We start from the raw sequence: 11,441 nt of genomic DNA, 5'->3' as shown, positions 1-11,441 counted from the left end.
AAACTAACATTTCTATAACATTTCTAACATTTGTATAACAATTTGAAATTAATCTAATTCATCTAGCTAAAACTAACATTTCTAAATTTTCTAACATTTCTATATACTATTTGACATTAATCTAATCTAATTAATTAATTCATCTAAAACATTTGTATAAAAAAAGAAAAAACTAAAAACAGAATCGTGTGTGTGTGCGTGTGTGTGTGTGCGCGCGCGCGTGTGTGTGTGTGCGTGTGTGCGCGTGCGCGTGTGCACCTACGGCGCCGACGGCGCGGCGGCGTCGATTGGAGGGAGGAGAGGGGCCGGGGAGAGGGGCTCACAGTGCGGGTGACGGCGACGGCGACGGGACGGCGAGGCAGAGGGGACGGCGACGGGGACGGCGACGGGGGCGGCGGCGACGGCGACGGGGGCGGCGGCGACAGCGACGGACGGCGACAGGGACGGCGACGGGGGCGGCGACGAGGGGAGGCGGCGACGGGGCAGAGGAGAAGAAGCAGAGGGAGAAGAACGAACTGACGAATTTTTTTTTGAAGTGTTTTCTTATATAGAGCCCCCCTTTAGTACCGGTTGGAGCCACCAACCGGTACTAAAGGTCTGTTTTGGCCAGGGCAAGCGGCGGGAAGCGCCCACCTTTAGTACCGGGTGGTGGCTCCAACCGGTACTAAAGGGGGGCTCTATATAAGAAAGCACTTCAAAAAAAATCGTCAGTTCGTTCTTCTCCCTCTGCTTCTTTAGTACCGGTTGGAGCCACGACTCGGTACTAAAGGGGATGCGCTGGCGCAGGTGCGGTGCGGCAAGTTTAGTCCCACCTCGCTAGCCGAGGGGCGTCCACACTGGTTTATAAGCCCAGTGCGGTAGCTCTCTCGAGCTCCTCTCCAAAGCAGGCCTACTGGGCCTACCTATTCTATGCTGCCCTGTGGGCCTACTGGGCCTTTGCGGGCCTGCATCCTGGCCCAACAACACGTTCGGTTTCTAGTCGTATGTAGGCCTCTCTGGCCCAGTAGGTGGGCTTTTTTTGATTTTTTTATTTTTTTATTTTTTTTAGTTGTTTTTAGTTGTATTTAGAGTTTGTTTGTGAATATTTTTGCTTTAGGTACAAAAAATTACAACTTTCTGTTAGTGCCGGTAGTTTTCAAATTTGAATAGTTTAAATTTTGAATTATTTGAAATTTGTGTGAATCACTAGTTTGTGAAGAACTTAACTTTGAAAATAGATTTTTTTAGTGATTCTTTTTTCTTATGTTTAATATTAGTGTGTTTTATCATTATATTCAATTTGGTAATGCTTAGGTTATTTAAAAAATGAAATGCCTTTGTAACAGATGAGTTTTCATCTGAAACTCTGATACTTCGAAAGAGATTGTCCATTTTGTACACGAAGTGCATCCAGTTTTTGCGGTAACCCTCTCTACTTTTTTGCACATGCTATGTGGGTGAAATTATGATACCATGCCAACTTTCAACATTTCCTGAGTTCATTTGAAATGCTTTTCAATTTCAGGGTCATTTAGCTGAAAAAATCAGTAAATGCATGAAAGAATTTGTTTGCACATAAAATTTCTTCGCGTTTCAAATGCCAAAACACATAACTACCCTAACTGTTACAGATATTCCCTCCTGGGTGTGAAACACAGAAGAAAGAGATGATAGTGAAGCCGATCACATCCCAGATCTTTGGGTGTGAAACTTTTTCTTCGCGTGTGTCCCTTTGCGCCGTAGCCATGGAAAATCTTCATCATTTAACTGGATGCTCGGGTCAATATTCACTGTGAATGGAGCAATTTCATCAAACTTTTCATAATCTTCTGACATGTCTGTCTTGTCATCCACTCCCACGATGTTTCTCTTCCCTGAAAGAACTATGTGGTGCTTTGGCTCATCGTATGATGCATTCGCTTCCTTATCTTTTCTTTTTCTCGGCTTGGTAGACATATCCTTCACATAGAAAACATGTGCCACATCATTGGCTAGGACGAATGGTTCGTCTGCATACGCAAGATTGTTGAGATCCACTATTGTGATTCCGTACTGCGGGTATTCCGTTACCCCGCCTCGTGTCATATTGACCCATTTGCACCGAAACAAAGGGACCTTCAAACCACGTCCATAGTCAAGTTCTCATATGTCCTCTATGTAACCATAATATGTTTCCTTTCCCGTTTTGGTTGTTGCATCAAAGAGGACACCACTGTTTTGGTTGGTGCTCTTCTTATCTTGGGCGATCGTGTAAAATGTATTACCATTTATCTCGTACCCTTTGAAAGTCATTATATTCGAAGATGGTAACTGGGACAGCGAGTACAGGTCATCTTCAATAGAGGCGTCATGCCTGGTACGTGTCTGCAACCAGCCGGCGAAACTCCTGGTTTGTTCACGTGTAATCCAGTCATCAGACCGCTCCGGGTGTTTGGAGCGTAGAAAATTCTTGTGTTCGTCCATATACGAAGCCACCAAGGCGGAATTCTGTAGAACTGTGTAGTGTGCTTCAGTGAGAGAATGTCCGTCCATACATATTATTTGATTCCCTCCTAGCGTGCCTTTTCCATCCAGCCTGCCCTTATGCCGCGATTCAGGAACACCAATCGGCTTAAGGTCAGGAATAAAGTCAATACAAAACTCAATGACCTCCTCATTTTCATGGCCCTTGGAGATGCTTCCTTCTGGTCTAGCATGGTTATGAACATATTTTTTTAAGACTCCCATGAACCTTTCAAAGTGGAACATATTGTGTAGAAATACAGGACCCAAAACGTTAATCTCTTCGCATAGGTGAACTAGGACATGCGTCATGAAGGATGGTGGGAACACCAACTCGAAACTGACAAGACATTGCACCAAATCATTCTCTAACCTTGGTATGATTTCTGTATCGATTACCTTCTGAGAGATTGCATTGAGGAATGCACATAGCTTCACAATGGCTAATCGAACGTTATCCGGTAGAAGCCCCCTCAATGCAACCGAAAGCAGTTGCATCATAATCACGTGGCAGTCATGAGACTTTAGGTTCTGGAACTTTTTCTCTGCCATGTTTATTATTCCCTTTATATTCGACGAGAAGCCAGACGGTACATTAATACTGAGCAGGCATTCAAAGAAGATTTCCTTCTCTTCTTTGGTAAGAGCGTAGCTGGCATGACCCTGATGTATGCCGTCTTTTCCGTGCATACGTTGCTGGTCCTCCCGTGCCTCAGGTGTATCTTTTGTCTTCCCATACACGCCCAAGAAGCCAAGCAGGGTCACGCAAAGATTCTTCGTCACATGCATCACGTCGATTGCGGAGCGGACCTCTAAGTCTTTCCAATAGAGCAGGTCCCAAAATATAGATTTCTTCTTCCACATGGGTGCGCGTCCGTCGGCGTCATTCGGAACAGGTTGTCCACCAGGACCCTTTCCAAAGACTACCTTCAAATCCTTGACCATATCATGTGCATCAGCACTAGTACGGTGGCGAGGCTTCGTCCGGTGATCCGCCTCACCTTTGAAATGCTTGCCTTTCTTTCTTACGGGATGCCTGCTCGGAAGAAATCGACGATGTCCCAGGTACACATTCTTCCTACAATTATCCAAATATATACTGTCAGTATCATCCAAACAGTGCGTGCATGCGCGGTATCCCTTGTTTGTCTGTCCTGAAAGGTTACTGAGAGCAGGCCAATCATTGATGGTCACGAATAGCAACGCCTTTAGGTCAAATTCTTCCCCCATGTGCTCATCCCACGCACGTACACCTTTTCCATTCCATAGCTGCAAGAGTTCTTCAACTAATGGCCTTAGGTACACATCAATGTCGTTGCCGGGTTGCTTAGGGCCTTGGATGAGCACTGGCATCATAATGAACTTCCGCTTCATGCACAACCAAGGAGGAAGGTTATACAAACATAGAGTCACAGGCCAGGTGCTATGGTTGCTGCTCTGCTCCCCAAAAGGATTAATGCCATCTGCGCTTAGACCAAACCATATGTTCCTTGCGTCATCTGCAAACTCCTTCCCGTACTTTCTCTCGATTTTTCTCCACTGCGACCCGTCAGCGGGTACTCTCAACTTTCCGTCTTTCTTACGGTCTTCTCTGTGCCATCGCATCGCCTTGGCATGCTCTTTGTTTTGGAACAAACGTTTCAACGTGGTATTATAGGAGCATACCACATCACCTTGGCAGGAATCTTCTTCCTGGGGCGCTCGCCCTCGACATCACCAGGGTCATCGCGGCTGATCTTATAGCGCAATGCACCGCGTACCGGGCAAGCGTTCAAATCCTCATACTCACCGCGGTAGAGGATGCAGTCATTAGGGCATGCATGTATCTTCTGCACCTCTAACCCTAGAGGGCAGACAGCCTTCTTTGCTTCGTACGTACTCTCGGGCAATTCGTTGTCCTTTGGAAGCATATTCTTTATCATTACCAGCAACTTTCCAAATCCCTTGTCAGATACACCATTCTCTGCCTTCCATTGCAGCAATTCCAGTGTGATGCCCAACTTTTTCTTGTCAGCTTCGCAATTCGGGTACAACAATTTCTTGTGATCCTCTAACATGCGCCGCAACTTCTTCTTCTCCAAATCACTTGCGCAGTTTCTCTTTGCATCGGCAATGGCCCGACCTAGATCATCAGCGGGCTCATTTGATGCCTCTTCTTCAGCTTCTTCCCGCATTGCCGGCTCAGCTTCTTCCCCCATTGTTGTATCATCGTATTCAGGGAACCCATGGCCAGGATAGCTGTCGTCGTCCTCTTCTTCTTCATTGTCTTCCATCATAACCCCTCTTTCTCCGTGCTTGGTCCAAACATTATAGTGGGGCATGAAACCGGACTCAAACAGGTGGACGTGAATGGTTCTTGACGTAGAGTAATTGTGATCATTCTTACAGCCAGCACATGGACAAGGAATAAAACCATCCGCCCGCTTGTTTTCCTCAGCCGCAAGCAGAAAAGTATGCACGCCATTAATGAACTCAGGAGAGCATCGGTCATCATACATCCATTGTCGGCTCATCTTCCTTACACAACACCGAAAAGACTAAATTAATACAAGTTCATACATAAAGTTCATACATATATATAGTTCATACAACACTTAAATGCAACAAACAAACAACTCACTAGCTAAAGCATTTAAATGCAACAACAAATGCGATCAAGATCGCAACTAAGGTAACAATTGATCCAACAGCATAATGATACCAAGCCTCACTATCAATGGCATATTTTCTAATCTTTCTAATCTTCAAGCGCATTTTCTCCATCTTGATCTTGTGATCATCGACGACATCGGCAACATGCAACTCCAATTCCATCTTCTCCCCCTTAATTCTTTTCAATTTTTATTTCAAATACTCGTTTTCTCTTTCAACTAAATTTAACCTCTCGACAATAGGGTCGGTTGGAATTTCCGATTCACAAACCTCCTAGATAAAAATATCTATGTCAACTTGATGGGCATAATTTGTCATAAACACGAAATGCAACAACTAGTTTTAAAAGAGAATATACCACATCCGAATCATAACAAGGACGAGGGCCGACGGGGACGAATATCAAAACCATGGCACTATGTATAACAAACAACGTACGGGTAAGATAATTATACGAGTAACTATATATCCAAATCACACAAACATCAATTTTTTATATAAAACATTCATGAACAAGAGGCTCACCACAAGGTGGTGCCGGCGATGGGACGGTGCGGGCGATCGATGGTGGTTACGACGGAGATTTAGAAGGCACTAAGTAAACCACACCTACATATGCAAACTAAGTGTTATTTTTGACCTCAAATTGCATATAAATCAAATACTAGCACATATAATTCCTCCCAAATTAGTAAACTCACAAATTAATCACTATACAAAGCATTGCAAGAGCTAATCTAGCAATGAGAGATGAAAGGACAAAGTTGCTAACCTTTGTGATCATTTGAATGGATGGGGGCCTTCAAATCTTGACAAAATTTGGGCAAAATGTGTGATGAGCTCGAGAGGAAGAGAGGAAGAACAGAGAGGAGAGGGGAAAGGGGAAGAACAGAGCAAGCTCGGGTGGACGAAGGGTTTATGTAGGACGACCTTTAGTACCGGTTCGTGACACGAACCGGTACTAAAGGTGCTGGAGGGGCCCCAGACTGACAACATCCTGCCACCACTCACTTTAGTACCGGTTCGTGGCACGAACCGGTCCTAAAGGTTCGCCACGAACCGGTACTAATGAGAGCGGCCGGCTAGCCGTTGGAACCGGCACTGATGGACACATTAGTGCCGGCTCAAAATCAAACCGGCACTAATGTGCTTCACATTTGACCTTTTTTCTACTAGTGTAGGAGGACAGTGGTATCCTTAGCCCACCCAAGTTCAAGTCCTAGAATTGACATTGGTGCTCACATTTTCATAGATTTATTTCAGACTTTTCGGCGATGTGTGTTCTGTGGGAGGAGACATTCCCGTCGACTACAACGGTGTTTGTGACGACTTCATTAATATCAAAATGATGTGCCGGCTTAGTCTCTCAAAGATGCTCGTAGGGTAGGGTGTGCTTGCGTGTGTTCATAGGAATGGGTGTGTGTGCGTATGTATGAGTATTTGTGTCTGTACTATGTTAAAAAAGGAATTATCCTTTAAATTTTTATTTTGATTAAAAAACAGATTTTCCAGTAAAACTTGATTTGAACGGGCTGAAATTAATTGACTGGTAAGGACACCGTTTATGATATATTGTACCTTTTCCATTGATAATTGGGGTTCTTTTTAACTGCTACCTGGAAATAGCTATAAATAAATTTGACAAGGCAGTAAGGGCATTCTTTATGATTTAGTGTTTTTTGCGTTTTATTTTTTTATAAGATTGAAGTTTTGGCCAAACTTAGATCAAAACATTCGATGGTTCTCTTTAACTATTGCCATTATTTTCTCATACATAATAATAACAATAGGAACACAACTTATGAATTATTCAAATGTTTTCTGATGTTTTTGAGAAGTTATAAACTTGCACTACACTTGTATTTTTGCCATTCAGCACAAGCTATGCCTATGGGCCAAATCATCTTTTCAACGGTCATTTCACGTCAGTTGATGGTAGTGGTTTATATGTACGTAGTTTAAAATTTTAGTGACATATTTAGAAGACGGAAATTTTAAGTGATGTTTGGGAACAAAAGTAAGTGGAATTTTTCTTGGGGAAAAAGCTTCTAAAAGAAGTGTTGGCACAACCACCTTTTGAAACACTATCGACGGGAAAGTGACCTCCCACTGAAAAATATTCCACATTTTTTAGGGAAATATATTCTGCATTAATGAAACTCTGGTGAGCTTGAGGTACACCCGCATGTTCATAACCATTAAACCACAGATTGCTTCTCAAACCTTCTTCTGGTTCTAGCAGGTCTCTGGCTGGTAGGAAATGTTTTCATGTGCACGGGTTTCCTGCTAGTTTCCCAACTCGCCTGTCCTTTTTTTCCGTTATGCTACGTGATAGAAAAGGTTCCTTCGCAAAAAAAAAGGTGATGGGAAAGGTAGTGGCCCGATTGAAAAAATAATACAAGCAGGCAGTGTAATCTCCGAGCCAATTAATTAAGCCACGCAGAGATCAATACTTACGGCCAACCTTTGCTTGTCCGCCAGCTTGCTGTGCTCATCGGTTGTCAGAATCATGTCCTCGAGACGAGTCACGATACTGCCACGGGACAGCGAAGAGAAGAGTCAGGGCAAAGGACGATCGCACGTGCATGGCGTGCAATCGGGCGAGTTGAAAGGTCGTCGACAGTACGCGCGTACAGTACGAGGTTGTCTGTACATCCCACGAGACCCTTTGCGTCCACATACATGGAATTGGAAGGGAGTGAACGTACGACGGAATGTTCGTGTATCTGTGCGCGTCCGCGGACACTAACCAGTCAAGTTTTAAATTTTCCTATCTGCATCCGGATACCAGATACAAGAAACATACAAAAGCAGGAATGAAAAAGAAAACTCCTACGTACTACTCCCTCAGTCCGAAAAAGCTTGTCCCAAGTTTGTCTTTCAAGTGGATGTATCTAGCACTACCTTGGTGCTAGATACATTCATTTGAGGGACAAGCTATTTCGGACAGAGTGAGTACGTAGATCAACTAGTCTAGTCCTGGTCGGAGATGTCCCCTATCTTCGTGCCCGGCACCTGCGCCTCCTCCGGCTCCTCCACGGCGGCCTACACATCGATCTTTGCTTCAACCTCGTTGAAGAGGGCATCGGTCGATGTCCATTCTTGGCGGATGAACTGTCGGTTGGCCTCCACATAGGCGTATGACCGGCTGCTCCACCATCTCGTCCTCTTGGGCGACGGCGAACTCCGCCTCCACCTGCTCCATGCTGAAACCCGAAGCCGGCGTCAGCTCCTCCTCCAGCTGCTCCACCTCCTCGTCGTCCTCTGCCTCGGAGCCGGCTACTGCTCCTCTCCCTCCTCCTTCTCTGGCTTCGGTGAGTTCGGAGGCAGCCCGACAGTGATGCGGGCGGCGCGCCTCGCTCGGATCTCCTACTCGATCTAGTACCAGCGCTTCGTGTGAGCATAGAGTAGTTGGTTATCTTCTTCCAGATCATGGCGAAGCTGAAGAACGTGGGAAGGGCGTCGGAGCGGGAGAGAGGAAGTGGATGGGCTCGGGCTGGCGGCACGGAGAGGGAGGAGGTGGATGGGCTAGGATTGGCAGACGTCCCTGGGCTTAAATGGCCGACTTGGGCCTCAAGCGGCAAGCCGAACAGGCGCCATGCGGCGTTCACACCCCCACTGAAGGAGACGTCCATCGGACCACCGGGTTTCTGGATGATTCTGCGTGGGACCCTGACATCAGTCCGAAGTGGTGGGTGCGCCCGGGCGCCCCCATATCCACCCCATATTCGGGCAAGATATGAGGAGTGCCGGTCATCCCAGACGTTTGATGCCCGTTTGAGTCGCCCGTCTGAGTTAAAAATTTCGTGACTGATTGGTAACCAGGCGGCCCGCCAGGGCATTTGAAACCGGTTTGGAATGTCCGGCTGTAGATGCTCTCATATACTAGCTGTGGCCTGCGTTTGTGGAAGAGAATCCTCAACGGACTGTTTGTACATTAGTTTGTTTGCCACGGATGCATGTACACATGAAGTCTAGATTCAACTATTTATTTATCAGATGCAATAAATATCGGGCAACTGGAATTTTTCACGATGTCTCAGTCGCTTTTGCCGCATAGAGGAGACCGTGCCCGATGCTGGAACATCGGGGCCGGCTGCGGGGAGGCCCAGTTAGAAGCAAACCGGAGGCGACCAAGACGTGTTTGGTCGTGATGTCACCGGCAGGGCCGAACCGGAGATTGCAAGAGTCACGGAGGAGGGGGGGGAGAGAGGAGAGAGCAATTGTACCCGATAGGTCGAGGGGGTGAATTTAGTGCAATTTATGATGGGGCAAGCCTGTCGGGTCCAACGTGGCGGACGCGCCTAGACATCCATATATCCGTCTTATATTTGGGCTCGATATGAAGGGTGTCGGTCAGGCCGGACATTTGAGGCCCATTTGAGGAGCCCGTCTGGGTCGGGTTTTTTTTACCGATCACTGACCGGGCCATTCGCCCGAACGTTTGAAGCGGGTTTGGAGCGTCCTGCTGTAGATGCTCTAACAGTGATCAGTACTCACGGCCAATCTTAACTTGTCCGCTAGCCAGCTGTGCATATCAGTTATCACAGTCATAGTCCAAGTTAGTTGTGTATCATGTGCTAGCGTGTGTGCAAGGCAACTCAACGAGTAAACGACGATCCATGCATAGTACGAGGCTAACCGACAACGGAACGTTCGTTGTTTGTTTGACACGGATGCATGTGAGCCTAAGTCTAGCACGAACCAATTGTTTATCACATTCGCTAAAGCAACTAAAAAATGTCTGTTGGACGCGATCAACCGACCTGACTGTTACCAGGGAAGTGATGTTGCGCTACTTGCAGAATGCAAAGATTTATCAATGAAATTTGCAAAGGTGGTCTTCACGCACTGTTTCTGGGAAGCAAATGCCGCGGCAGATGAACTAGCTAGATATAGCTATAGTACAAGATTGTCTAGTTTTTGGGAGGAGTCAATCCCTGATTTTATTTCTCACTTGCATGTAAATGACTTATCTACTGTCTGAGAAATAAAGTCGTTTTGCTGTAAAAAAAAGGTCTGTTGGTTCAGCCGATTTTGCCCATATATAGAAGAGGCATCGCCCAAGGCCAAGACGCGGACGCTGACCGTGTCATCCTGACTAGGCCTGGTCAGGTTGGTGATGATGCATCTAGCCGTGGTGTCACGTGTGGAGGCAAATTGGAGGTTTGACGGGTTCGAGTGCGAGGAAGTTGTAGGTGACAAAGTTGTGAGGCTGGGTATAGGGGTGCCTCTGTGTCTTGCTTATAGTTAGACGTAGGGAAGTATTGTGTTGGGAGAGCGCCAGATCGGCCGGCCCAGGCGTGCTTGAAGCCACGGCCTCTCTTTTTTTATTGTTTTAATTTTATTTTTATTTTTGTTTATACTTCTGAATATTATAAAAAAATATTACAGAAAATGCATAAAAATATAAAAAAAATAATCAAGCATTTGAAAAATGTTAAATCTATATTGAAAAATATGTTTATCATATATAAGAAAAATGTACACAGAAAATATTAAACTGGTGTGAAAAAGTTGTTCACGTATTTAAAAATATTAATCAAGCATCTAAACAAAATGTTAAACAAGTATTTGAAATATGTTATTCAGGCATTTCAAATATGTTAATTTATATAGAAAGAATGTTGACCATGTATTAAAAAAAGTTAATTTTCTGTTGTATTAAAAAAATGCTAAACTTGTGTTTGAAAATTTTAATCAAGCATTTGAAAATGTTAAATGTATATAAAAAATTGATCATGAACTAAAAACATATTAATCTTGCATTAGATAAAATATTAATGAAGAATGTTAAATGTGTAATGAAAAATGTTGACCATGTATTAAAAAAATGTTAATTCTGTCTTTGAGAAATGTAGTCAAGCATTTCAAAATGTTTTAAATGTGTATATAATTTTTTGCCCGTGTATTCAACAAAGTGTTAACCTTGTATTTGAAGAATTTCAATTAAGAATTTGAAGAATGTTAAAAGTATGTATAAAAATTGTTGACCGTGTATTAAAAAATGTTAAAATTTTATTTAAAAAATGTTAAATGTGTATTACGAAAATGGTCTTGATGTATAAAAAAATGTAGAATGAAAATCAAAAGAACAAAGAAAATAAGAAAATCATTAAAGATGAAAAGGAACAAAAGAACCCAAAGAAACGAGGAAAAAAAGAAAGAATGGAAAAACGTTGAAAACCTGTAAAGAAACAAAGAAAAACAGAGCATTGAAAACCAAGAAAAACACAAAAATCAATAAAAAGAAGGCAAATGAGAAAGAAATAAAAACGATAAAAATCATGAAAGAAACAAAGAAAACC

This window comes from Aegilops tauschii, chromosome 2 (assembly GCF_002575655.3).
Source record: "Aegilops tauschii subsp. strangulata cultivar AL8/78 chromosome 2, Aet v6.0, whole genome shotgun sequence".
In the NCBI taxonomy this organism is placed as follows: Eukaryota; Viridiplantae; Streptophyta; class Magnoliopsida; order Poales; family Poaceae; genus Aegilops; species Aegilops tauschii.
Note: the sequence above shows the minus strand (reverse complement) of the source record.